Source organism: Gallus gallus, chromosome 2, assembly GCF_016699485.2.
Source record: "Gallus gallus isolate bGalGal1 chromosome 2, bGalGal1.mat.broiler.GRCg7b, whole genome shotgun sequence".
In the NCBI taxonomy this organism is placed as follows: domain Eukaryota; kingdom Metazoa; phylum Chordata; class Aves; order Galliformes; family Phasianidae; genus Gallus; species Gallus gallus.
The window spans coordinates 64,721,754-64,746,349 of NC_052533.1; the positions used below are offsets into that span (position 1 = coordinate 64,721,754).

The 24,596-nt window shown below is 39.6% G+C and overlaps 1 protein-coding gene across 3 annotated transcripts in view; it reads left to right on the top strand.

Annotated features, from left to right (window-relative positions):
- F13A1 (coagulation factor XIII A chain) overlaps nucleotides 1–24,596 on the top strand; it is a 155,716-nt gene that overhangs the window by 59,897 nt on the left and 71,223 nt on the right. For 2 of the 3 annotated variants that reach the window (XM_046918045.1, XM_046918054.1), the window contains 4 exons: nucleotides 5,586–8,361; nucleotides 10,348–10,440; nucleotides 16,088–16,241; nucleotides 23,760–23,972. The gene's annotated coding sequence lies outside the window, so the exon portion shown is untranslated. The remainder of the gene's footprint in view (nucleotides 1–5,585; nucleotides 8,362–10,347; nucleotides 10,441–16,087; nucleotides 16,242–23,759; nucleotides 23,973–24,596) is intronic. The other variant, XM_046918034.1, reaches the window with a different exon arrangement.

A 24,596-nucleotide genomic window follows, 5' to 3' on the forward strand; every position in this document is an offset into this window, starting at 1 on the left:
CTTAGCTTCATTTTGAAGTCACATGTCTACAGCTCTCTGTCACTCTGAAACATCTGTCTCATTTGGTTAATCTTACTGAATTAGGTAGCCTGTATGCTGCACTTGAAAGATATTGGTCTGGCTTTACAAAGAAAGAAATTAGTAGTTTTGACAGGTGGATTCATTTGTTCCATCCCTCTATGTCAACGAGGGCTTCTAAGCATAGAGGGATGGAACAACTGAATCTACCTATCCTTCTTTTACATGGTGCCGACACAAGGGTAAAAAAAAGATATGTCAAACATCCTTGTGGCTGTCAAAACAGAGGTCAGTAATGTCCCTGATTTTGTTTCTTTTGACATCATGTTATAAAGCCACCCCCAGCTTCAAGAGTAAAAAAAAACCCAAACCAACAGAACAGAACAAACAAACAAAAAAACCCAAGGACTGACTGGTGCTTTGCCATTTGTCTCCCTGCAGGTCAGGTGGGGTTTCCTTGAGGTCTGGGAGGTTGCATGCGGAATGATTTTCCCAGTCTTGCTGCAGCATGGTGGCTCAGGTGGCAGAGCATCCTGTTGCCATGGGGCAGCAAGCCAGGTCTGGGGATTTTCACACATATGTCTCCCTTCTCAGCCTGCACGTTCATTTATGCATGGAACCATGGCCAAGTGCTGCACAGCAGGTGAATGTGGGGCTTTCTGGGAGGTGGTGGAGGAAGCTGAAGCATGGCTTTGCATGCCTGCCAAAAGGCTGAGCTTCTCAGAGGGCTAGGTTCTACACCTGTGGCTAATTAATTAATGAGGCCAATAAATGAATGACTTCCAGCACCGCTGTTCCCACTGTGCTGTGACAAACTGTGGCTGGTTTCCTGTATTACCTTGTTTTTCCACCTTGTAATCTCTCTGCTGTACTGCTTATACCAGAGACAGTGGCACAAGCACTGGTGGCAGTCAGTCTCCCAGTTAGCTGTGTTGTAAATGCGGTGTGAAGAGAAGTTTTTCTCTCTCTAAATACCTTAACTTCTTCCTGGGCAGGCTCCCTAAAATTGGGGAATTTATCTTGCTTAGCACATTTGGAATGTGGCACATAGCTTGAAATGGAAACTCCTATTTCTCCTTGACTGGAAATCTCTTTAAAATCTCAGCACACCCACACACTGAAGGTCGGGCTCATTTGATGCATTCCCAAGATCTCCCTGGGTGGTACAACACATTGCTGCATCTGCACAGTTTTTCTTTTAATCTGCTGTGCTGGACTTTTTTGGCAGTGAGGCTACTGCAGTCACTCAGAAACACTTTATTTCTTTGAGAAACAGATAAAGGGTGAATTTTAAAAAAGGACATACTCTCTTTCTAAACAAGCATTGGGTTTGAGTCTTACTGTGAACTTGTAGCCTTTGCTGAAGTCTGTGTTGATACGCTAGATATATGAAGAGAGAGATTTCTCTGTATGAAACACGAACTATCTTCTAATTCTAATTATGGAAAGCCTCAAATCCTTTTTAATTCCCATTTTGGTTATTCAGCCTACTTAAAAAAATATGGCATAGTGTTAAAATACAGTAAAGGCAAATTATTTTATAGCCACAATAATAAAGAACCCTTTGCACTGTAATAATGTGATGATCTCTACTTAGCGGCTTCGGTACCTTCAGGGCTGATTTCAACTCTCTTAATAATACCTTCAAGAAGTGGGTGCAGTACAAATGAATGCCATCATTTTAGGAAATTTCTTAATAATATTCTTTGCTGGAGAAAAATCTTAGCACCTGATGTTTTGGCTCACTTTCATGGCTTATTTCTCCTTAATTCTACCTCTGCGTTGATGTCTCTTTTGACACTGTTGTCTGAGGTAAATGTGTGACAGAAGGGAGAAAAGGAAAATGCTAAGTGAAAATGCATAAAGTTCTTAAAACAAGAAAATAATGGAGAAAATGGTTATAGAGTATAGAAATGAACAGAGGGAATTCACATTGTGTAAAAAGGTGATTCATTCTGAGGTTTTATGTGGTACTCGGGGTCCACTAGACTGACCACACATCAGTTTTTCTCCCTTGGTCCATCACAAGTCAGAATGAAGTTGGCCATTGAATTAAAGACGTAAGAGGAGCCTACTGCAATGAAGTTTAAACAAGAAAAGGTTTTGAAAAGAGCATTTTGTTTCCTTCATAATATTAGGATCTCATCCTTTTGTATCCAGAACTACTTCAGGTCAAACCACTCACAAATCCAGGTCTCATTCTCAAGGTGTATAATTACTAGAAATTGGTGATGTAAATTTCTACAGTTTGAAAATTTCTTGAAACCTGGGGCATTCCAGGGTCTTTGCTTTAATCTTTTCCAAGAATCTCACTGTATTGGCAGTCTTTGAATCCTATCTGTACTTAGAACTGATCAAATTTTAGATATGTTATTGCCAGGCAAAGTAATGTAAAACTTGTAGGCCTGAAGTACTCATGAGGAAGACGTGTGGGAAAGTTCCTATTCTACTGTTTTCTCATGTCGTGATTGAGTTCTCTGAAAACAAGATAGCTGCTGTTCTGGAAGTTAAGAAGTCTTGAGTTGGAAACGTGGATAACAATTTTGTCAGAATTGATACTTTCCTCTAAAATATTATTGTTGTTTTAAGACCGATTTCATATATTTGGATAACAGAGCTTGTTATTGGTAACTTTTTGGTCATCTCTACTATGAATAGTTTGTATAAAGAGTGCTGACCATAAGTGGAATACAGGTTAAAATTCTAGGGGATTATAGATGCAGTGTTGGATCAGAATGCTTTTAGGACAAGATAAAAACAATGCCCTATGCTTAATCCATAGCACACCTTTGCAGTCCCAGTATTATTTCTCCTCTAAAGACAAAAAACAATCACTGTCCTTCTGAAACTCTTGTTCTTTCATGGCAGCACATCTGTAAGTAATGCAAACCATGGAAGATCTGAATGTATCTTCAAACAATACCATGCAGCATTGCCCTATGGATTAGCTGTGACTCCATCTTATCTGGTTTCTAACTCACGCCTCAGATCTTTTAAAGATCTTGGCATCATAGTGGATGGAGGTTATAAATCATTTTGAGAGTATCATGATTAAAATGGAGAATTTTTTTTCTGAGGAAACAAATTTAAAAACATAAAGTTGATAAATAGAAATAAGTATATCTGAAATATCTGAATATTTCATCTTCTTGCATGAAGTGTAGTCAAGAGTATTGTTTTTCTAGAGCAGTATATCTAGGTTAGAAAGCAGTCCTAGGTCAATTTTTAGTCTGATGATAATGTAATACACTGAAATCCTAATGCTGACCATTGAAGTGCTTCTTCAGACTTCTTTTTTTGAACATTTCTGTCTGTAACAATAGTAACAACCACTTGAGGTTCATGTGAGGAAAATATGTCTATGTAATAGGTCAAATTTGAGTTCTCTTTCTAACATCTCATGTAAATACACTTCAGTCACTGGGTCAATTTACTATTACAACCTGTTAGTAACAGCTTCTGAATTATCCATAAAAATGGTGCTGTTTAAGGCCAGCCTTGAAGAACTAGGTCCATGGCTGAGCAAATGATATTGTTAATGAAACTGCATCTTTTGGCCTTTTAGTGAAGGCAGGAACAGGCTTCAAAGATTAGGCAAAAAATGCAACTGTCACAATGTGTGAGGCTGCATTGGTCTTTTTTTCACAGGACATTGTACTTCCAGGAGCAGAAGTAGTCCTTATCTAAAAGATTGACCTCAGTCACATTACATGTGGGACAATAGGCTGCTGGTGCTGGTGCAAGGATCAAGTCTCCTTACCTTCACATCTCCCTCCTCCTGCACTGTGTGCTATCTGGCTTCTGACCAGCTACCTTTCATGGTGAATCTGTCTGTTTCCTTAGCTCATATTTTACTGTCAGCAGATTCTAACAGATGCTTTTTGCTAGAATGTCCATTTTCATACAGAAGGTCATTGCTTTCCTTCATGTTGTTACAAACTCTCAGCAATAATGATGTGCCACATCTCGGAACCCTCTTACTTCTCTCTGTTGGTTCCAGCTGAAGTTGTGCCATAGACACAATTCACAATAGGCACATATTCTTGCTCTTACAGAGCAGAACTTCAATTAATTTGGCCCACCTTATGTTAGGGGGCTTTTTTTTAGTGATGGCCTACATAGGCAGTCTTACAGAGAATTTGCAAAAGCATTTGACAGGGTGAGGTGAAAACGTTTAATGCTCTTTTATGCAACATGTTGGACTATAGCTTTAAAAAAAAAAGAGGAGAGGAGGAGAGGAGGGGAGAGGGTGGGACAGGAGAGGAGGTTATTTTAAAATGCTTTACTTTATGTGTATTTTCATTTGTTTACACTAAAGATCAATCAAAAAATGCTCTTTTAAAAATTAATTTTGAATTTGAAAACTATCAAAAATCCCTGTTTTCCCTTTCTTTTTTTTCCCTGCTCTCTTCGTCTTATACATGCACACATGATAAAATGACAAATAGGAAATAAGCCCAAACCTTTCTTATTTTCTCCTCCCCAGCAGAACAATGCACTTTTGAAAAGAATTTCATTAAGATAGGGATAAAAAAAAAAAAGCCTAAAAAAATTGCAAATAAACTTCTGCTCATGAGATCATGAGAAGAAATATTTTTATTGTCTATAGATTTTTCTAGAAGCTTTTTTTTTTACAAATCCTACAGAATTGGGTAGCAGTAGTTTGGGAGTATTCCCTAAAAATTGGATAGTTGAAGGAATAAAATTGATGCTATGGTTTCTTTGGATTTTTACTATTACTTTGCTTGGAGATTAACATATAAAAATTCCATTAGCTTCATTAGGCCTCGCAATCTTTATGAATCCCTCAAACATCATTAAATTAACTTTGTTTTGGCACAAATTAGCTATTATCCAGTATTTTGCTTAAGTAGAACCTGATCTTATTTAAAACAAAAACAAAAACAAAGCAAAACAGAGATCCAAAACTTAAAACCTAGTTTCTTAGGAAATGAAATGCCAGTTCTGCAGAAACCTCTATTATTTCTAAGGCACTTGTTTGCATTTCAAAGAAGGAGCTGAATATTTTGTGTTTCTTGGAAAAACAAAAATTGTTGTATTTTTAAGAAAAGGCTACGGAGGTATTTAGGTATGAAAGTGCCACACAGCTCATTCTTCTTTTTTAGCATTGCTTTTGTTCATTATATATGTATTTACTTATAAGTTATAGCAAGATGTCCATAGTATTAGATGTATGGCAGTGCTGTGTCCTAAAAGAGGCTAGTTTAAGTCAAAACTCTGCACCCAGTTCTCCAGTGTACTTTTTTTTCAGGATGAAGCTCTATACAGGCACGATGGGCTGGTCTGGGTCACAGTCATCAGGGACAGAAAAAGGATCTTCCTCCAACTAATGGCATCTTCTGTGCTCTCAGCCCTGAAGATCAGGAAGGAATTTATTAGATATGTGGACAAGCAGCGTGGTATTCAAAATGACATGATCTTTCTAAAGTAAAAGAAAGATGTTTCAATAATGTGGTAAAGAAGTACTCCAGCTTTTCCTGCCCTAGACTACCTGTAAATCAAGTCTTTTCTTATCTCAGTGTGTCTTTTGATATTTCTTTGTTCAGAACATTCTGCAGTTGGAAAATCACATGTACCTGCAACCCTCCAGAGGAGAAAGTGATTCAAAGGCTCTTCTTCAACTCTGATGGGAAGTGGAGAACCAGACTTCAGGTGAAAATTGGAGAGGGCTTTGGTGCCAGCAAGATGTCCTTTGAGGTAGCTGCAGCTCAAACAACTGTTGAAATGAGCAGAGCCAGAGTTTGACTGGAAGCCGATAAAAAGAGTAGCTCGGGTCAGTTAATCTACTGTATTACATGTGGGGGATCTATGATATGATACTATCTCTGCCTGCTCTGAAATACTGAAAGTGAAGCGATAAAGTCTTTAAACGTAACCTTGACTGAAAAGTAGCTGGTGGGGTTTGCTCAGTGGTACTGCTGTGGGACTTGGGAAACTACCCTTGGAGAATGATGGAAATAGTGAGAGAAATACTCGTGTAGCAGCTAACTGGAGGGATCTTTGGGGAGGGATCTTTGGGTATGGAAAAGGATGCCAAGTTGTTTAAGGATATGAAACATTTTCTGTCCAAGTAGCAGCTGAGTAGAGTTGGACTCTGCAGCCCATCACATCAGCGATGGAGTGCCATGGCAGACGTTGAAAAACATCACGAATCCGATCTGCAAATCAGCAAGTGACTCAAGATTTTTATAATTCTTAAATGCCATTTAGACATCCCAAAGCCTGGGGAGATTTCCTGTGCTTTATACCTGAGCCATCACCTTTCCTTCCCAAAGAGAATTTCAGTGCCAAAGTGATAATGCTTCAGTACTCCACTGATGCAGCAGAAATGAGTGAAGTGAACTGTAATTATTAAAAGAGGAAATATCACATGAGTTTAAAAGATTAAAAAAAAACCACAACAACCCTCGCACTTTGTTGGAAGTGATCTCGTCCATCTTTTTCCCCACTTTCATCACAAACAAAACACATGTACTTGCAATCTCCTTTCCCCAGTTCTTAATGAGAGAAGCCTTCAGTGGGTAGTGAAAAAACTAAAAACTTTCAGTCTAGCTGCACAGGAGAGGGTATTAACTTGTCAGAGTTATTTTATGGCATCCCAGCAAGGGTACAAGGTTGAGGTATTTTCTGAAAGATAACTCTGTGTTTTTCCTTTAACTTCCTCTGACTTCTGAGAATTCTGGCGTAATTGTTCATTTCACAAATCTTGAGGTGTACCAGAAAAATTTCTTGCCCTGAGGTCAAGATTCAGTTGTGTTGTGTCATCGTTGAAGCCTGTTCTCATTTCTAGTCTTGGCAGGCTGGCTATCTGGCTTCAGTGAAGTCAATCAGTATGACCTCCAGTCCAGATCTGGAGATACAGGCAGAAAGTCCACAAGGTTAAACTGGATTATTTGAAATCAAATCTGAATATCATAAATACATGTCTGTAGCTTCTTCCACAGATTTTGGAAATGTGATAGAAATTTCTGCTGAAAATTTCAACTGAGCATGACCCAGGGAGGCATGCACGGTGGTGGAGAGCTTGATCTTAAAAACAGGCTTATTTTCTATTTCCTTCCATTGTATTTGATGGCACAGCACTTTGGACAGTGTGGATGGCACAGCACTTTGGGCAGTGTGGCCAGGTAGCCATTGTTTTACTCATATTTTAAGAGAAAGCACCAGCCAGACTTTTCCTCTAGAAGCAGTCATGCAGCTCAGATGCTAAAATTAATCCCTTAACTAATGATCCATATGAAGTCATTCTTTTGGTACTGATGTTATTGGTCCTGTTCTGGTGACAAATGCATTTGCTTTGAATAAAATGACTCAACTAATTTCATACTCAGAATCAGAAGCTGAGCTCTCCATGCCCCCTGAAATGCTGGAGCTGTCATGATGAGTCTCAAAGAACCCCAGGAAGGAGGAAGAGAGAACTTCTAAATAATTCAGCAGTAAGGAAGTTGTCCTCTTATCATAACATTTTCTTAGCGCTCTAGAGTGAGCTCCATCTGTCTGACAAGTGGATGACTTCTAACTCTTGAGGGTTCACATTTACTTTACTAAACATCTTGTAAATAAAATACAATTTATGTTTCCAGTGTGGGGATAAAGGAGGTACACCTCTTACAAGATGAATTTATCCTATACCCACTTTTGAGACATTAATCACATATGGATTGAATTCACAAGGACTTTTCTCCTCCAGGAATAATGGACCCTATCACACTGAAATACAAACAGCTGGAATTACATTTGATTTTCATCAAGTATATTTGAATGATCTTTCAAATGGCAGCAGTATCAATGCTCCTTGTCAGTATTTCCAAAAACAGTTTCTCATGTTGTGGTTTCATGGCTCTTTTAATTGCAAATTAGGCTAACCAGATTCTTATGCTGCTTTGGGGAAAAAAAAAGAAAAAAAATACCTCCCACAGAAATGTCTTTGAGAACTTATATAAGTGAGGGTTCCATAAATATGTAAGCCAAAAGATTTGATTTGGTTAAAGAGCTATAGAAAACTGAAGTTTTCAACAGTCCCATTCCTGTGCTATCACTGGTTTTCCCAAATTGCTAGCAATGAGCTTTTGGTGTGAGTCCAAGTTAAACTCTGCCATCCTTCCTCGGATTCCTTCATAGGCTAAGTATCAAGCTGAAACTTCCCTCACTCAAGAGCCTGTACCTTTACTGACATTGTGTCAGTGTTTTACTTTCAGCAACACTTCCATCCTCTTCTTGGGAATGGTCTTTTCTGTGCGTTACAGTCCTATTGAAGGGCTGTGTAAGAATCTACTGAAGACTTTTCAGCTATGACCTTGTGGCCCTCAAGTGGGTGTTCAAGTAGGTGTTTTTTACGTGAAAACTTGCTTATACTCACTTGGGAACTGCATGTTGCTATGGTTGGTGTAGGGTTGTACATTTTGTCTGGGCTGTGCCTTTGCCAGTCATACTGCTTGTAAGCCCTGTAAATCTTCCTGGAACATACCTCAGTAGACATAATCAAACAATATTCTATGTATATTTGGGAAATATATATTACTGTTTTGATCTGTTCATAAGGACAGGAGCTATAGTTAAAGCTCAATTTTTTTTTTACCTAAAAGATGAATATAAGATCTCAGAAGAAGTTAAATAAATGACACTAAATGTAAAGCCTGATAACTTTCCAGAGCTTAAAGTAAGTTCTTTCTGCTTCCTGGGAAAAATAAAAAAATAAAAAAAAATCCATATCCATTGTCACTGAGGTCCTGTTTTGGTACCGGCAGAATAGGAGAAGTTGTGATTCCGTCTAACCCAATGGAGATCAACTTCACATGGTAGCATGAGTCAAGTAATATACGATTAAAAGGTTCCTGTGATTCTGAAAGGAACTGTTGCTGGCCTTATTCCTCTCTGATTTGCCAACATTTGCCTGAGGAAAGGAAGGAAAGTTCCTTTTTCTATGACAAAATATTTAAGGAGAACATGTTTGGGGCAAATACTGTTCAAAATCTCCGTGGTTTATTTTCTGTCATAACATTACCTTGTTGTCCTTTTGATCAATATGATGGCTGTGGATGTTGTGAAGGAAGGGTCTTACAGTTAATGTTTTATTCTGGAAAAGCCCAGATCAATAGACTGCAGTCTCTTCCTTTTTAATTGTAATTTCATTATAGACTGTTACTTCTTCAGGGGTAGCAATTTCTTCTACAACCTTTCTACCTACAGATCTTTGAAATGGATGGGTATTTGTCTCTTACAACTTTTGTCTTAATACTTATGCTGTGACTTGGAATGAGAGCTCCAGAAGAGGGCAAGGCGATGTGTCTGTCCTTTGTTGTGCAGCCTTTTTGGCCAATGAATCTCAGACCTCATAAGCTATGAGGACTGTAGTTTGATACTGGCTTGTCAGGAAAGTTGTGACCTTCCTACACCTCCTCATCCTCTCAAAGAAAACTCAGGAGGGGATACAGAGAATGTGGAATGAGAGTAGGGAAGTTTGAAGAGCACCAACAAGTGACCTAGATTTCATTGCCTTTTGGTGAAAACTGTATGCCTGACTGCTGTTTCTAAGCTGATCATACCTTTTCTGTGAAATAATGGTACAAGTTTTCTTACAAGAAATCCATTTTTCTGATGTCTGTTTGTACATCTACCTTATGGAAAATTTTGTTTCAGTATTAAGTGGCAAATTGAAATGTTTCACAGAATCAGATATTGACTAAATTGACATTTTCATTTTGCATCTATTATATTCCATTCAACTGTGCAGAAGTATAAAAGATAGTGATTTTATCCAAAGTCCAGTTAGGCTTTTTGAAAAGCATTCAAATTAAACATTTACACAGGACTTTTACATGAAATATTTGTAAGTTTTGACTTTGAAAAGTGGTTTCAAATGTATGGATTTTGTTTGTTTGTTTGTTTGCTTTTCTCAATTCAAAATCTAAATATTGACATCTTGGAACTGCATGACAGAAAATCCATCTTTTAATTACCTATATTTGTAACGAGGGAATTTCCTGGCTCTTTTTCATAATAACGTTGCTCCCTCCAGCTAAGTGACAAAATTCCATTCTGCTTCTTACAGAGTGTAAGAAGTACTGGTTGCATGTGACACTCTTCTTCACTTCTCAGCCTTTGATTACTTCCGGTCAAACAGCACTGTTGTTTTGCCTTTAAGCTGAATGCATTTTAGTTCTAGGTAAAATGAGTTATTCCATGGTGATACAGAAATATTTGTACAATATAATAATACTGAAATACTAAAACGTAGAGCTGTGCAACTATGTACACTTGTCCTCCACCATTAAATACTTAATTTCTACTTAATCTGAAACCTTCTAGGTTTCTCAAGAATCCTCAAACATCCAGAGTAAGAGCTACGAATGGAAATGCAAGGCTGCTGAAAAGGAGAGAAAACCAACATTAAAACATCCGGTATAGCTTTTGTTTCTCACTAGAAGATTCTGAAATGAAGACATGTTTAAGCTCATTTTCTGTGATGTTTCTTTTAGTATTCCCCTCTCACTCCTTCCAAGATCTGTGGAGTAGGTTAAGACATGGAGCATGTTGTAGAAATCATCCCAAGAAAATAGAAATGATGCTCTAAAATTTTCATTAGTGTAGTCATTCCAGTTATTTATCTGTAATGTGCTTATAAATTGGAGGGCAGCTTACAAACTTTGTTGGCAATCATTTTGGATGCCCTTCCGAAGAGTTTGCATTCCTGATGAGGGACAGAATCAGAAACCATAAACTGATTTCCAGTAAAAATTTTCTGAGGCTCTCAAGGACCACTACCCGATGCAATGATAACCCTCTGAATTATGCTATAATAGGAAGGGATAAGGTGGAGTTTCGTTTTGCTAGGAAGGTGACACTGAAGATTAAAAACTACTGTGAAAAAGAAAAGCAAAAAAGGAGAATTGATGCTATCTACAACCCCAAGAAGTGTGGCTGAAGGGATTGGAAACCTCTCAGGATACGGCACTGAGAAATATGTATCTTTAGAGGATTTTTTAAATTATTTTTTTATTTTTAATTATAAAGAACATATATGTAGTTTTCAGTGGATAGCCTACATTCTAGCAGATGTTGTAACTGAAGAATGTTTGTCTCTTGCCTTCTTGACAATAGCACAGGCTGAATTTCTGCCTATACTTCTGAAATGGACGCTCCTGAAGGGGAGACATGGGACTCTGCTTCTCCTCCTGATTTTTATCTCCCTTACACACTTTGTTGTTAAGAGAGCTTTTCATGCAGATTGCACTATCTTGCTTTGGGTGGAAGACCAGGACTGTTTCTCAGTCTTAGGCTGCTTGTGCCTCGCTCTCCTAATCCTAAGAATGCCCAAAGGGCGTTCTTAGCTTCATCCATGTAAGAACATGTTGTGTAGACAAGCTGAAGAGATTGTTGACATGAAGAATAACGAGAAATCCCCTTCCTCATCTATCTTTCCCAGTGTTTCACACACTGTAATCCTGTAGAAAATTTATTGCCCTTCCACATCAGGTGGAATCCTATGATCTTAATGCATATGGTCAGTCTCTGCCTTTTGTTCTACTGTTGTCTTCCACAGCATGTCAGTGAGGTGCACGATGGCAGCCTTCCTTGTGCTCACTTTGAGTGAAAGCATGATTTTCCTTGCTTATTTAAGGTAAATTGGCCTAGTTTTGGTTCATTATTTTAGTATTTTCTTCATTCCTGCCAGCATGAATAGTCTGACAACATATTTTGGTGGTCTGTCATACTGACTCTTTTTCATGTTTGCTCAGCCAGCTAGGTATTTATTGATTTGTTTGGAGTTTGTCACAACAGCAAGGGAAAAATATTTTGAACAGTATTTTGGACAATGTCTGTCTGAAAAGCTGCAAAAATTGGCAAGGGGAATTATGAGAACATATCCTAAACTGAAAGAATATCTGTTTAGTTAGATGTGTGAAACCATGAGAGGAGCTTTAGTCCGTTCATGTTTATAAGTAGGACTCACCACCAATAAAGGTGTGCAGTGTCTGTGTGTTGCTTAGGTTGGACTCAAAAGGAAGAATACGAAGGAAAAATGTCTTCAAGATTCCCTTTTTCTTGCTCAGTAAGAATAAGATTCCTATTGACAATGAGCGGAGAGAGAAGAATCAAGGAGCGGAGGAAAGAATATAGACTATAGAATGAGGCTTGAGAAAGGTGAATTCGTTGACTTATGAAGGAGACAGTCTTTTCATTGAATGAAGATGTTACACATATATGCACAGTATATAAAGGGCTTTGAAGATTGGGGTGGTAAAATTGAGGATCAATCCAGGCTTATCTCTTTTTATTAATATTATGTTTTTGTAAGCATATATAGAGATTTCTTTCTTACATTAGGCATACCATATTACTTAGAAAATGATCAAGAAGGGATTCCCTGCATATAGAAAACACTTCCTAAAATCAAAGTTCACTTGACAGGGAGAGAGAATCAACTGGTTCTACAGTGACTTCCTGAATCTTAAAAAATAAAATTGGAAGGGCACGGCGAATAAAGGAAGAAATGTTCATAAATCCAAGGTGTCCTTGAGAAAAACAAGGCTTCTAAGGCTTAGAAGATAAAGCAGCAAACTCCGAGACTCATGGGGGCAGAAATAATGGCAAACAGGAAAAGAATTAAAAGGCTTCAATCGTTAGTAGTTTCAAAGGAACTGTTTCCTTTGTTTTCCTTAACTTAAATGGACACTGATGTGGATTCTGGAGAACTAGGCTTAACCTTGATGCACAGAAAAAGAAGTTTGAAATAAATATTTGAAGCTGTTGACCTAAATGATAACCTTGCAATAAGCATGATGATGCACAGAACTGATGTTAGCCTTACAGACCAGTGCTGAATATGCACTTATGGTCCTCACAGCCTTCTGGTGGCATCAGAAATAACCAGCCCCCATCCATCAGTTTGAAAGTGATAATGGAAAGGAGAGAACATCTGGGCTTCTAAAGGAGAGAAGCTCCTGATCAGTCAGCTGGTCTTTCTTTCAGATCTTTATTATCCATGTCTTAAGGGTGGTCCTGTGAAAATGTAGTCATCTGAATGTGTGCCTTCTCATCTCAGAACTTGTTGTCTAGTCTCCTGCTCTGCAACAGGTAGTGCATTCCCACCTCTCTGGCAAACCTGAATACAGTGGGATAAAGGACCCTCTGAAGCTATCTGTCTCTATTTACTGCTAGGAAAGCACAGACGACTGTGTTATGAAGGCTATGCCATACTCTAGAAAGCTGTGGTGAGAGAATACCACTGTATACCACTTCAGAAATCTAGCTATCCCAGCAGGCAGGGATACATCTGATGCAAGAGTTACTTAAGGAATCAGCAGAAAATGATATGAATGGCCACCACACCTCATTCCCTTGTGACACTGGCTGTGGTGAGCCCCAGGATGAGTATTTACTTGCAGGAAGAGCTGTGGGTAAAGAGGAGATACAGGTCTATGCCGACCAGGAGGATAGACAGCATGAGAAACTTCAAAGTGAAGAGATGTCCAGAGAAATCAAAGAAAAAAAAGGTTCCAGCCTTACTGAGGAAGATTTCTTCAGGCAGGGGAGTTTAGATATATCCAGCTGGGAGAGCCATGTTTACATCTTGTATCAGGCCCTCAAAGTGAAATAGTGAAAGAGAGAAAAAAGATAACAATGTTGTTTACAAAATGACTTGGCATTGAGATCTATGATATTGGTCCGAGGTTTGAAGTGCTGACTAGCCCCAGGAGAAAACAGGAGATCCATGCTCACTTTACAAGGGTTACATTATGGAGGGAGAACAACACTTCTTCATGGGCGAAACAAAACTTGTCTAACCAGGTGCTTTGATGCCCTGTTAAATTCTTTCCTTTTCTTTTGCCTGTGACCTCCAGGCAGTTACCACATGGAACACGTTGTGCTGCCATTGGATTCATATTTTATCCTTGGAGGTGGGACACATAGAAATCCTATTGAATTCAACACACACATCCCAGAGGTTAGCTAACAACTGTGGTTTTTTGATCATTTATTACTATTACTATTTCTGAGCATATCTACAAGCTGAGAGGGATGTCTGTAGTTCTCAATCAATGAGGTGGAGTAGCCACAGGATTTTCACAGAGTTCACGTTGTACTGAAATAGCCTGGTGGGAGGTTGTATTGTGGATGTACAGCAGTTTTCATCCTAATTCGTAAAGAGCATCCCAGTATCTCTGATTGCTCTGGTCCAAAGCTATTATCTTGGACCAGAACTCAGATGGCTGATGATCCAACATCAGCTGCATCTATGTGAGTAGAAAAAGTAGATGAAGGTGATTTGGGCACATTGATCCCTGAATGCTAATGAAAAGAAAAACATATTTGGCACCACTACAAGTTGGAGACTCTTAGGATTTCAATATTGTGTCCTTTTTTATAACAATAATAAATTTGTCAGTTACGTAGGGAAACATTTTACTGCATTCAGAGCCATTGCACCAAATCCAGCGAGATAATGGCCAATAAAACTTTGAGTTAGGAGGTAGAGTTCTGCATTGCTAAAGCCTTCATTATGTATGGTTGTAGAGAATGTACACATATGGTAGTGTCTCATTGTTCTTTTGCTGTTTTATTATTTTGTCAGTTTGAAGTGGCTGTGATTCAATCTATGAAATGCAAGTTTAGCTTCTATTGATCCTGCTGTCTGTGTATAGGTCCTTAGCAGCTTTGCAGAATGCTGTTAAGAGCAGTTAGATTTTATTTGCAGCTGAACCATACTATACTATGTTCCCTATCAAAATACATCTCATCTCAGTCTGAATGTGCCTGATTTACTCTTTCTTTTTGTTTTGTAGAGGGTTGTAACTGGGAACCCCCAGTGGCAGTCCCTGCTGTGGGCCCATAGGATACCATCTGTAGCACGACTAAACCAGACTGCTCTTGTTTTTACAGTGTAGACCAGATTTCATATTAGGTTATCTGCTTCAGCTTCCTGGATAACACAGCTTCTCTTTGCAACTTCAACAAATCCAGTAACTTCTTCTTTGATTGGGAGAAATGCCAGAACCGTCAGTACTCTCTTGGATGCATGCAGACAATAGAGAGGGATCAGACCTCTTTTTTTTTTAAATCTAAGTTGCTGCAGGCAAATGCAGCAGGATAATTTTAAAGAAGAGAACTGAAATCAGATTCAGATTTATTTATTTTGAGCCAGACCTTAAGGATTTAAAGATGCAGATACACAGATACAGTGAAGAAATTTATTATATCTGGCTATCAGGTGCAGTCTAGTTAAGCATGGTTAATTTTATTTAACTAAAATGTAGACCAAAATCACTTAATAACAGAATTAACTTTCATTCTTTCCCAACTAGCGCATTTGTAAACAATACAGTATTATAATATATACTTCTAATTGTGTGTTACAGTTTCTACTGTAAGAATGAGCAAACGTTTGCACCCTTGGGGAGCAGCATTCCACTAAATATTTTGAGATTAGCTGCAAACAGCAGAAAGAGATCCAGATGGTTCCTTGATGTCCACATGCTTTTGATAACCCAGCACTCTCTTTCTCCTCCACGGCCAAGAAAATCCTTTGTTTATCTCTGCTCCCTCTCCCAGGACTGGCTGACAGACTAAAAATCACCTTTCCCAAGCAATTCACCACATTCTTTGCCAAAATTCTGGTAATTCCTCTCAGGCTAAGTGCAGTGAAACCTCATCTCACAGTCAAAGATTTTGTGCTGGTCTCCAAAGCATTGGATGTTTCTTATGAACTGGTAGCAGAGCACTTGAATGGGAGCCTTGTATGGGGTGGGAGGACGTGGGTCTGCGTCAAGTCACAGGAGGGAATGGAGAGAGAGAGGGGGCCTCAGCTAGGGCATATGTCCTCCATGGTTCAGTGTGGGCTAATTCTTTCCTGATGAGAGGTGAAATGTTCAGTCACTCTTCTCTTTTTGGAATTGCTTTGTCCATTGTTCATTTTCATCTTAGGCGTAAGAGACATTTTTGTGTTCAAATAAGAAATATAAAGCCTCACTCTAGAGGCAATTAAAAATGAACAGACAAAATAGCATAATGCTCTGAACAATGTTCAAGTTTTTAACTTTTTTTTCAGAAAAATATGCTTGCAAATCTGTGTACCATTTCAGAAATGAGTCTAAAGGGATTTCATCCATCAAACGGAACAATATAATGACTTTTGATCTCTACTAAAGTGGTGAGAGAATGGAAATAAGAAAAAAAAAGAAGGAAAAAAAGCAGTAGAGAAGGTAAGAAATAGTAGAGAATATACTGGGAATTCCTTCAATATTTTACACTTAAATTATGTGTATTTGGGTTGTGAATTCCTTTACAATTGTTATAAGACCTGCCTCAAGATGTCCAGAAATATGAGGGGCCTAAGGAACTCGTTTCTTTTTAGAGTGGAGTCTGCCAGCAGAGGAAACCTGGCAGAAGGGCCCCTTGGAATGCTTTGAGGAGAAAGCAGCCACAGAATGCAAAGCTCTGGTGCCCATAGCTATCCTTTTGATGTTTTCAGGTATGGTTCAAATGTCCAAAGACTGCCTGATATTAGAAAAGACAATGACACATTGCCAGAGTAGGTATCAGAGGTACCAGGACAAACCTGATAGAAATGGTAGTGAAGTGAAGCACTGGAGCAGGTTGCCCAGAGAGGTGGTGGATGCACCATCCCTGAAGACACTCAAGGTCAGACTGGACAGGGCTCTGAGCAACCTGATGTAGCTGTAGGTGTCCCTGTTCATTGCAGGGGAGTTGGACTAGATGGCCTTTAAAGGTCCCTTCCAACTCAAAATGATTCTATGACTCGATGAAATGCAGTCTTCTGCCCAGATCCCGTTCATATCAAACTTGTACTGCAGCGAATTCTTGTGGTGGAGAGACCCAGAACCTGTGACTATGAAACCACGATGTGAGGCTCTATTTTAGCCCTCTCCTCCCAGTGTTGGGTATTCTAGTTTTATGTCATATACAACAGACAGTAGAATAGGAACATAGGGCAAGTGTGTCCATATCTCTCACCTGAAAGTTATTTATCTGGCTTAGGGGTAGTTTCTGAAAGATCTTTCTGATTGTCTTATGGCCAAACTACACTACAGAGAAGGGATTTATTAAAGCTTGACAGAACTGAGAGGGTAGGGAGAAGCACTGGAGAGAGGTATGTTTCTCTTGAAATAGAGCAGTTTGATTGTGTTATGGTAGAACTCTGTCATGGAAAATTAGTCCTGAAGAGAACATTAAACCATCTTTCCATCTGAAGGCAAGTGCAGTTATATCAACGTCTTTCCTGATGGATGAATGTCTAACCTCTTAAAAATGGAGGCGCTGGATTGAGGCTTCAAATATTAAATAAGCATTAACAAATATAGGAATGAGTAGCAGCAATTTCTAGAATTAAGCCTGTTTTCTAAGGAGCTGGAAAAAATTAATCATAATTTAAAAATATCAGTGTGTAGGCTAATTAGCCAAGTTGCAAAGCTAATTCAAAATTAAGGTCTGTGGAAAGGTCAGATAATAAATATCCTGGTTGTGGGGCTTTTTTGTTGGTTTGTTTGTTTGTATGTTTAATTTCACACAAAAAAAATCTGTATTTTATGATACTGGTTTGATTAAAGATATGTAAACATCTTAATACTTTTCAGTGGAGGGGAATGAGAGAGGAAAGTACTCAGAATTGAAAGCATTCAGTGAGGTGATAGCACTAAGTTACTTTCTGCTTTCATTTCACATGGAGTGGAGTTAAGATGGTAGCGTAGGACAAGGGGGGATGGTTTTAAACTGAGACAGGGGAAGTTTATGTTAGATTTTAGGAGGAAGTTTTCCACACAGAGGATGGTAACACACTGAAACCGGTTGCCCAAGGAGGTTGTGGATGCCCCATCCCTGGAGGCATTCAAGGCCAGGCTGGATGTGGCTCTGGGCAGCCTGGTCTGCTGGTTGGCGACCCTGCACATAGCAGGGGGGTTGAAACTAGATGAGCATTGTGGTCCTTTTCAACCCAGGCTATTCTATGATTCTATGATATAGTTAGGTAACTCCTCATGACTCTCCAACTTGTCACCTGCAGTGAACTGGGAGCCAGTAAGCTCCTGTCTAAAGATTTGCTAAAACTGCTGTTGAAAATCTATATTTATTACTAACTTGAGTTTATCCAGTTTTAATATCTGACCAACTGTTTTATCTCTTTTGTGCTTACTGTAGCCTTCTGTTAACGTCCTTTCTGTCCAAAATTGCTGAGGGATATATGAGGAAAGTTATCTGTGAACTGTAGTCCTGGCTTCTGAACTGGGTCATGAGTTATTGTCTGAGAACTTGGTCCTTAAAACTAAGCTGTCAGCAGGAATTGTTGAAATCACTAGGAAATATACTATTAAAAAATTCAGTTTGTTTTTACCTGGATAGCTTCTTATCAAGTTCCATAGGGAATTAATTCCAAGTCCAATACAGCCAAAGGAGACCACTGGTTTTGCCTCACTAAGACTAGGATTTGGACACAAGTTATGCTTTCTTTATAGTACAGGCTTAGTTCTGTCACGTACCTTTTTGGCTCTCCGGTATTTTGCTCCAGAGCCAGTGTAGTTAAAGCTACAATGTTTTGAGCTAAGTGCATCCTTTACAGTTATAAATCCCTTTTCTAAAAGGGGAAAAGAGAAGGATATTGTGACAGACAGCTCAATCTGAGCTTTGCATCTAAGCAAAACTCCAGTCCACATGCAAGGCATGAAGTGAATTACAGAGCTTCAGAAATAGAGCAGAAACCCACATTCTGCTTGCAAATGTACAGTTCATTGCTCCCACAGGGGCTGTATCTCAGCCCCCTGCAACACAGGCAGCAATTTGGGTATGGAATAACATGCTAAAGCTATACTGTAATATATGTTCACAACAGAGCTGTGTTACAGCAGGTAGGAAGCTTGTGATTGCTTGGAATATCTGTTGAAAGGTTGCCTAAGTGTGGTTTGCATGGAAATGGAGCCAAATGCAGCAGAGCAAGAATTTGAAGGTTTGGTCTGGTCCTTTGAAGCTGCAGTTAGATTGGGTTTGGTGCATGCAAAGGGGAGGTGTGCCAAAATCCAGCACTTGCAGCATGGGAAGTGGGACCTGGCACTTATTGCTAATGAATCATAGAATCATAGAATGGTTTGGGTTGGAAGAGACCCTTAAGATAATCTAGTTCCAACCCCCTGCTATAGGTGTCCCTACCTCCCTCTAGGCCAGGTTGCTCAAAGCTTCATCCATCCTGGCCTTGAATGCCTCCAGGGAGGGGACCTGCACAACCTCTGTGGGCAACCTGTTCAGTGCCTCACCACCCTCACAGTAAAGGGAGAAAGGGAGGCAAAGCATCCCTGGACAGTCTGGGTTCTGCCCAGGACAGTCTCCTTGCTAATGTGAAGCAAGTTGTGGGAAAACAGCCTGATAAAAGTAGGTTTGCAACTCTTACAGAACTGCTCCTAGAACACTGCCATTTGCTATTCAGAGTGAATGAGACAAGAATAGGTGCTCAGAGGGCTGGACCTGACCCCCATCAGTACCTCCTTGTTTGCTATAGGTTTGAGGGTGATGGTGATGATGGTGCTCCCTGTGATAGAGCTGTGCAAGGATATACCTACGCTACAGATGGGAATAACTTGTTCTTGGCCATTTCCAGCAGTAGAAGTTTTGAACTTGGTTTCTTACTGTGCATAACAGCTTTCACTGCCAACATCTTCATTGATCAAGGTGTAAGTGAAGGTAGGGAGCTGACATGTGCTATCCTCTCCTTAGAGAGACGAATGCAGGCTCTGCAACCTCACAAAGAAAAAAGAAATATGAAACCCCATTGGTTTTTTTCAAATCACATTCCTTGGGAATTACACATACAACTACTATTAATGTTCAGAGTGAGTGTGCACCCTCCTGGAAATGTAACCCTGGCAAGAAGAGGTTCCAACTGTACAGATTGATCCCAAAGGGATGGAGGGCAGTGGGGTTGGAAGTGTTTTCTACTTATAAAACAAAGATTAAAGCTATTAAAGATAGGAGAATATCTGCATGTTTTCATTTGTAGATGTTCTCAGAATTGCATGTCGATTTCAAGAGAGAGATGTATATGTTCAGTGGAAAGAATAAAAGACTATTTGCCAATGTTTTAATATTATGATGTAAGAAATAACGTTTTCCAGAGCCAGTTATGACTTTAAGCCAGATAATGGCTAAAAATATTGAGGGAAGGATCACCACAGCAACGATCACTTTGCTCTCCTTCTGCAGAGGAGGTGAAAAAACACTCAAACTTTGCCAACCTGAATAAATTATCCAGATCATCAGAACTGTAAGGAAAGCTGTACACAGTCAGCTTTGCATGTGTGTGTGAGCATGTGCACATATATTAACTGGGTTGCAACTTGTTAAATACAAAGGGGAGAGCTCTAAAAATATGCTAGAGATTTAAAAGTTACCTTGGTTGTATCTTAGTTGATCTGAAGTTCCCCTGCCCAGCATGATTGTTACTGCAGTCCAGCTGCTGGGCTGGGCTTTCCTGCCTTTGTTGGCCTGGTCGTGGGATGTGGCACACGGGTGTTCTCTTGGTCTTGCTTCAGATGAAGCTGGAAAATGAAGCTGGTAAATGGCTAGTTTTCTTGCCCAGATTAGAGAACACAGATGCAGTCTTACTCCACTCTGGCAGCTGTTTGTATGTGCTGTGTGCAATTTTCTTTGCCAAAGTAAATCGTCTCATTAGTCTGGGAGTAAAGAACAGGAATGGACAGGTGGTGAGCAGGAGCAGTGTGGACACCGCTTGACTTCGAGCACCTTGTGCAGGAGGCAAAACTGAAAGCTTCCTCTCAAGAAGCTGCAGGTATAGCCAGTGGAGGGAGGGTAGATTTTTTAGAGGCAGGCCAGACCAAGGACATGAGTTAGAGTTGTGGTAGTGATGCCGAGATCTTTGGCAGTTTCAAAATGCATCAAAGACTCCAAAATAATGTGAACCCAAAACCATGGGGCTTTCAAGCACAGAAAGGCAGGGTTAGGTCTGGGGTGCTCGGGCTATATGTTTCCATGTCATTTCTCCTGCTGTTTGGGAGTGCATCTGTTTAGCTTTGTTGGTCCTGTACTGAACCCTGGATTGTCGGCTACCCAGCATGCTGCCATCATTTTCTGGCTTGAGTTTCTAGCTAGAAGTATGCCTCAGCTTCTCTGGCGTCACACATTTACAAGAAATGGTGTGTCATTAAACTTAGTCTATGTCTTTTGCCTTTTATACTGTCTAGGCTCATAGATATTTTGCAAACAAAGTGCATACCGCTTCTGAACAAATTTAAGTCAGCTGCTAGATGACTTTCCTTTCTTAATTCTCTTCTATGCAGGCCAGTGCAGACTTGGGCTCAGCTAGAGGAGTTAAGCAATACCAGCTTATATCCTGGCCATATTTGGAGTGTCTAATGAAAGATGACTCCAGTTAGTACTGTAACATCAATGCCCGTGGTATAGAGTGACCAGTGACAAAGTTGGTTATTCTGCTGTATTCTGTTTTTCTGTTTTTTTTTTTAAACTGCAAACTTTAAAAGTTGCTTGGAAATTCATTAGGAGAACCCTATAGGCCGATCTACTCTTTAGTGTCTTCTGTGTCATTTGCTACCTGCCACCTCACTGATCCCACTGTGGCTCCAGCCCTGGCAGCCTGATGAGCTGCAGAGCCTTGCCACATGGCACACGCTTTGGGCAGGGTTTTGTGCTGGCTCACAGTGACACTGAACTATTTGTAGTGGGAGATAGCTAGCAGCAGCAGCTGGAGTTAATGAATCCTATATCACTCTGGAACTGGGACAGGAACCCTAGGGTTCAGGGTGTTTTCATGGAGGCCTACTGCAGTTTTGATGTATGAGTGACTCCAGGAGATGAAAGCACTTCTGGATGGGCTGAGGAATACATATGCACTAGGAGTTTTTGTATTATATTTAATTTGCTGCTTACACATTAGGATTTTTTCCCCCATTTCTTTTTTAGTTTCACTTGTTTTTTCTGAGCAAGAAAAGATATGAGTGGTGCAGACATTTAGATGAATGCCTACCATGATTCTGTTATTGCGTGCTGGATCTTTAAATATGAAGTGCTCCCCAGGCTGTTGTCTAGGAGGGATTGCTATGCATCAATGCAAGATGGCCCTTACAGTGAGTTACATGCTTGTTTCTCTCTTGTGTAGTTGTTATTTCCCCTTTGCTTGTTTGATTTAATTTGGAACATAAGGCATTCTGGTTGTAGGCAATTTTGATTTAGGTGTTCACAAAATGGAACATGATTAGATCTGTGGAAAAGATCACTGAGGAAATCCTGCAAGAATAGCACACTACTTCAATCTACCCCACTAACTCAAGGTCTGGACAGGATGTCTCCTCTATACCTTTTTGACTTACCTGTTTGGGACACAGATTCTGGACTCGATTATAATCCACATTGATTTTCTTTCACCTTCTATCTCCTTTCTTCTGAACTAAGATACATAAAGAACTGTAGAATCATTTTGTTTAGAAAAGACATTTAATATCAAGTTCAACCATATCATAGTCAGCACCCTGGTCCAGAAAGCTGAATGGGCTTCCTGTTCCAAACCTCACATCTGGGTTCCTGATATTGAGGAGCCACTGGTGCCTTTCATGCCTTTTATCCAGTTCCAATAAAAATGGAAGACTCAAATATTAGGGCTTTGTCTAGACCTATAGTGGATTAGATGCCTCTAATGAGTATGTATTTTTTGCCATGGAAGCAGCTTGCTTGCTGCTTTGGGAACCAGAGACTCAGCAGCCACTGAGCTGAACTCAGCCTCACGGAGTGCCTTCCCGGGGGGCTATTTTATTCTCTCTGTTGTACCTTCCTGTAAAACGTGGTGAGAAATCAATAATGAATAGGAAGTCCTTAATCTCCATGGATATTTCTCCTTGCATGGTGTCAAAAACTGTTGGCTGTTGATTTTCTCATATTTTACATATGATTAATTTACTTGGGAAGAAAAGGAAAAAGAAGGTGGCTGTTTGTGGTTGAAAGACAATTTGGCAATGATTCTCAACTAGAGATACTAGGATGCATCCCCAAGCTTGTCCTCAGCTCTCATGTTTTGTTCTGTGCTCACAGCAGGGTCTTGGGAGAACACAGCTGCTGCAGCTGCTCATAGACCAAAAGGTGACCTTTTGAGTAGCTGAGGAATGATGCATTATTTAGTGCATTCCTGGCTAAAATGGAAATGAAATGATTTCGTGAGCAGAATGATTTGTTTGTTCTTTCACTTAGATGCACAATACTGTGCAAATCACTACTTGTGGTTTCTTCTGGGTAAAGCTTTTGATAGGACAGACATAGCACAGGCTGATACCTAAAAGATCTGTATTAGCCAAACACAATAAACTTTAGTCTAGAGGCAATAAGTATGCAAAACTCAACTTCAGTTTAAATAATGTATAGGAGTGAAAGCTTCCTGGTAAAGTGTGTGTCACTAGACTGTCAATTGATACTAGTAAGTATCATAACCAGCTGCTGTTTCATTATGAAGTATTTTACTTCTTTCAATTAATCAAGTGTCTCTTGGAAGGTGCCATTGTAGATCATTCATTATAACAATGTGTAATGAATAGAATATTTATCATTTGCATAGACAGAGACTTCAACAACTGCCTCCCAGTGGTCTGTGATAGCCAGGTAAATATGCACTCTGTATATTTGTTGAGGGATGGAGGAGAGAGAGGCAGATGGGAATATTTTTCAGTGTCTAACTTTAAATTTCCTATGTGGTCTTCCAGAGAGAGAATGAAGGAAGCTGAGTCTGGAGACTGTCTTTCCTGCTGACGGTGAATGAAGACTGCAATATTCTCTGCTGCAAGTCCATCTGCTCTTGAACCTCTCTTAAAAAGATCTATCTAACAATATTCTTCCTTTGGAGTTTCCAGTGCTGCTTATGAAGACTTGAAAGCAGACTATTCACATGCTACAGATATGAGAAGTGAATCATCAAGGTAACAAATTTTTTGAGAATGGACAGTTTTCTTTAAGCAATGAACATATGGAGTGAACTGGAGGAAGATCCAATGCTTTCCAGTGATTTCACTGAGCTCAACAAGCACTGAAATACATAGAATAGTGGAGAAATTTGCACAAATTAAGGTGCCCAGAAGACTATGCTGTGTCATTAAAGAGCTCAGTAGTAAAAATACCCCACAGAATAAAAGGTGTCTGCTTTTATGGAATTATTTTTATTAGGACAAGATTAGATGTGGTAAGACAAATAAGCATGGATTCCTTAAATACTACCAGTGTTTCACATTGTCTTGGTTGTTATAATAAGCAGCATAAGATTACAAAAAAAATGATCATCTTCCTATTCAGGAGATAAACTGCCTTTAAAAACCCAGCTGTATTATTTCTAGTATCCAAATTAATAGAGTTGACCATGACTTCAGAAGCACAAAGACCTGATAAGCTTTCAAGAAGTTTATTTAGAATCATAGAATCGTTTAGTTGGAACAGACTCTTAAAGGCCATCTAGTCCAGCTCCTCTGCAATGAACAGGGACACCTACAGCCACATCAGGTTGCTCAGAGCCCCATCCAGCCTGACCTTGAGTGTCTCCAAGAATGGGG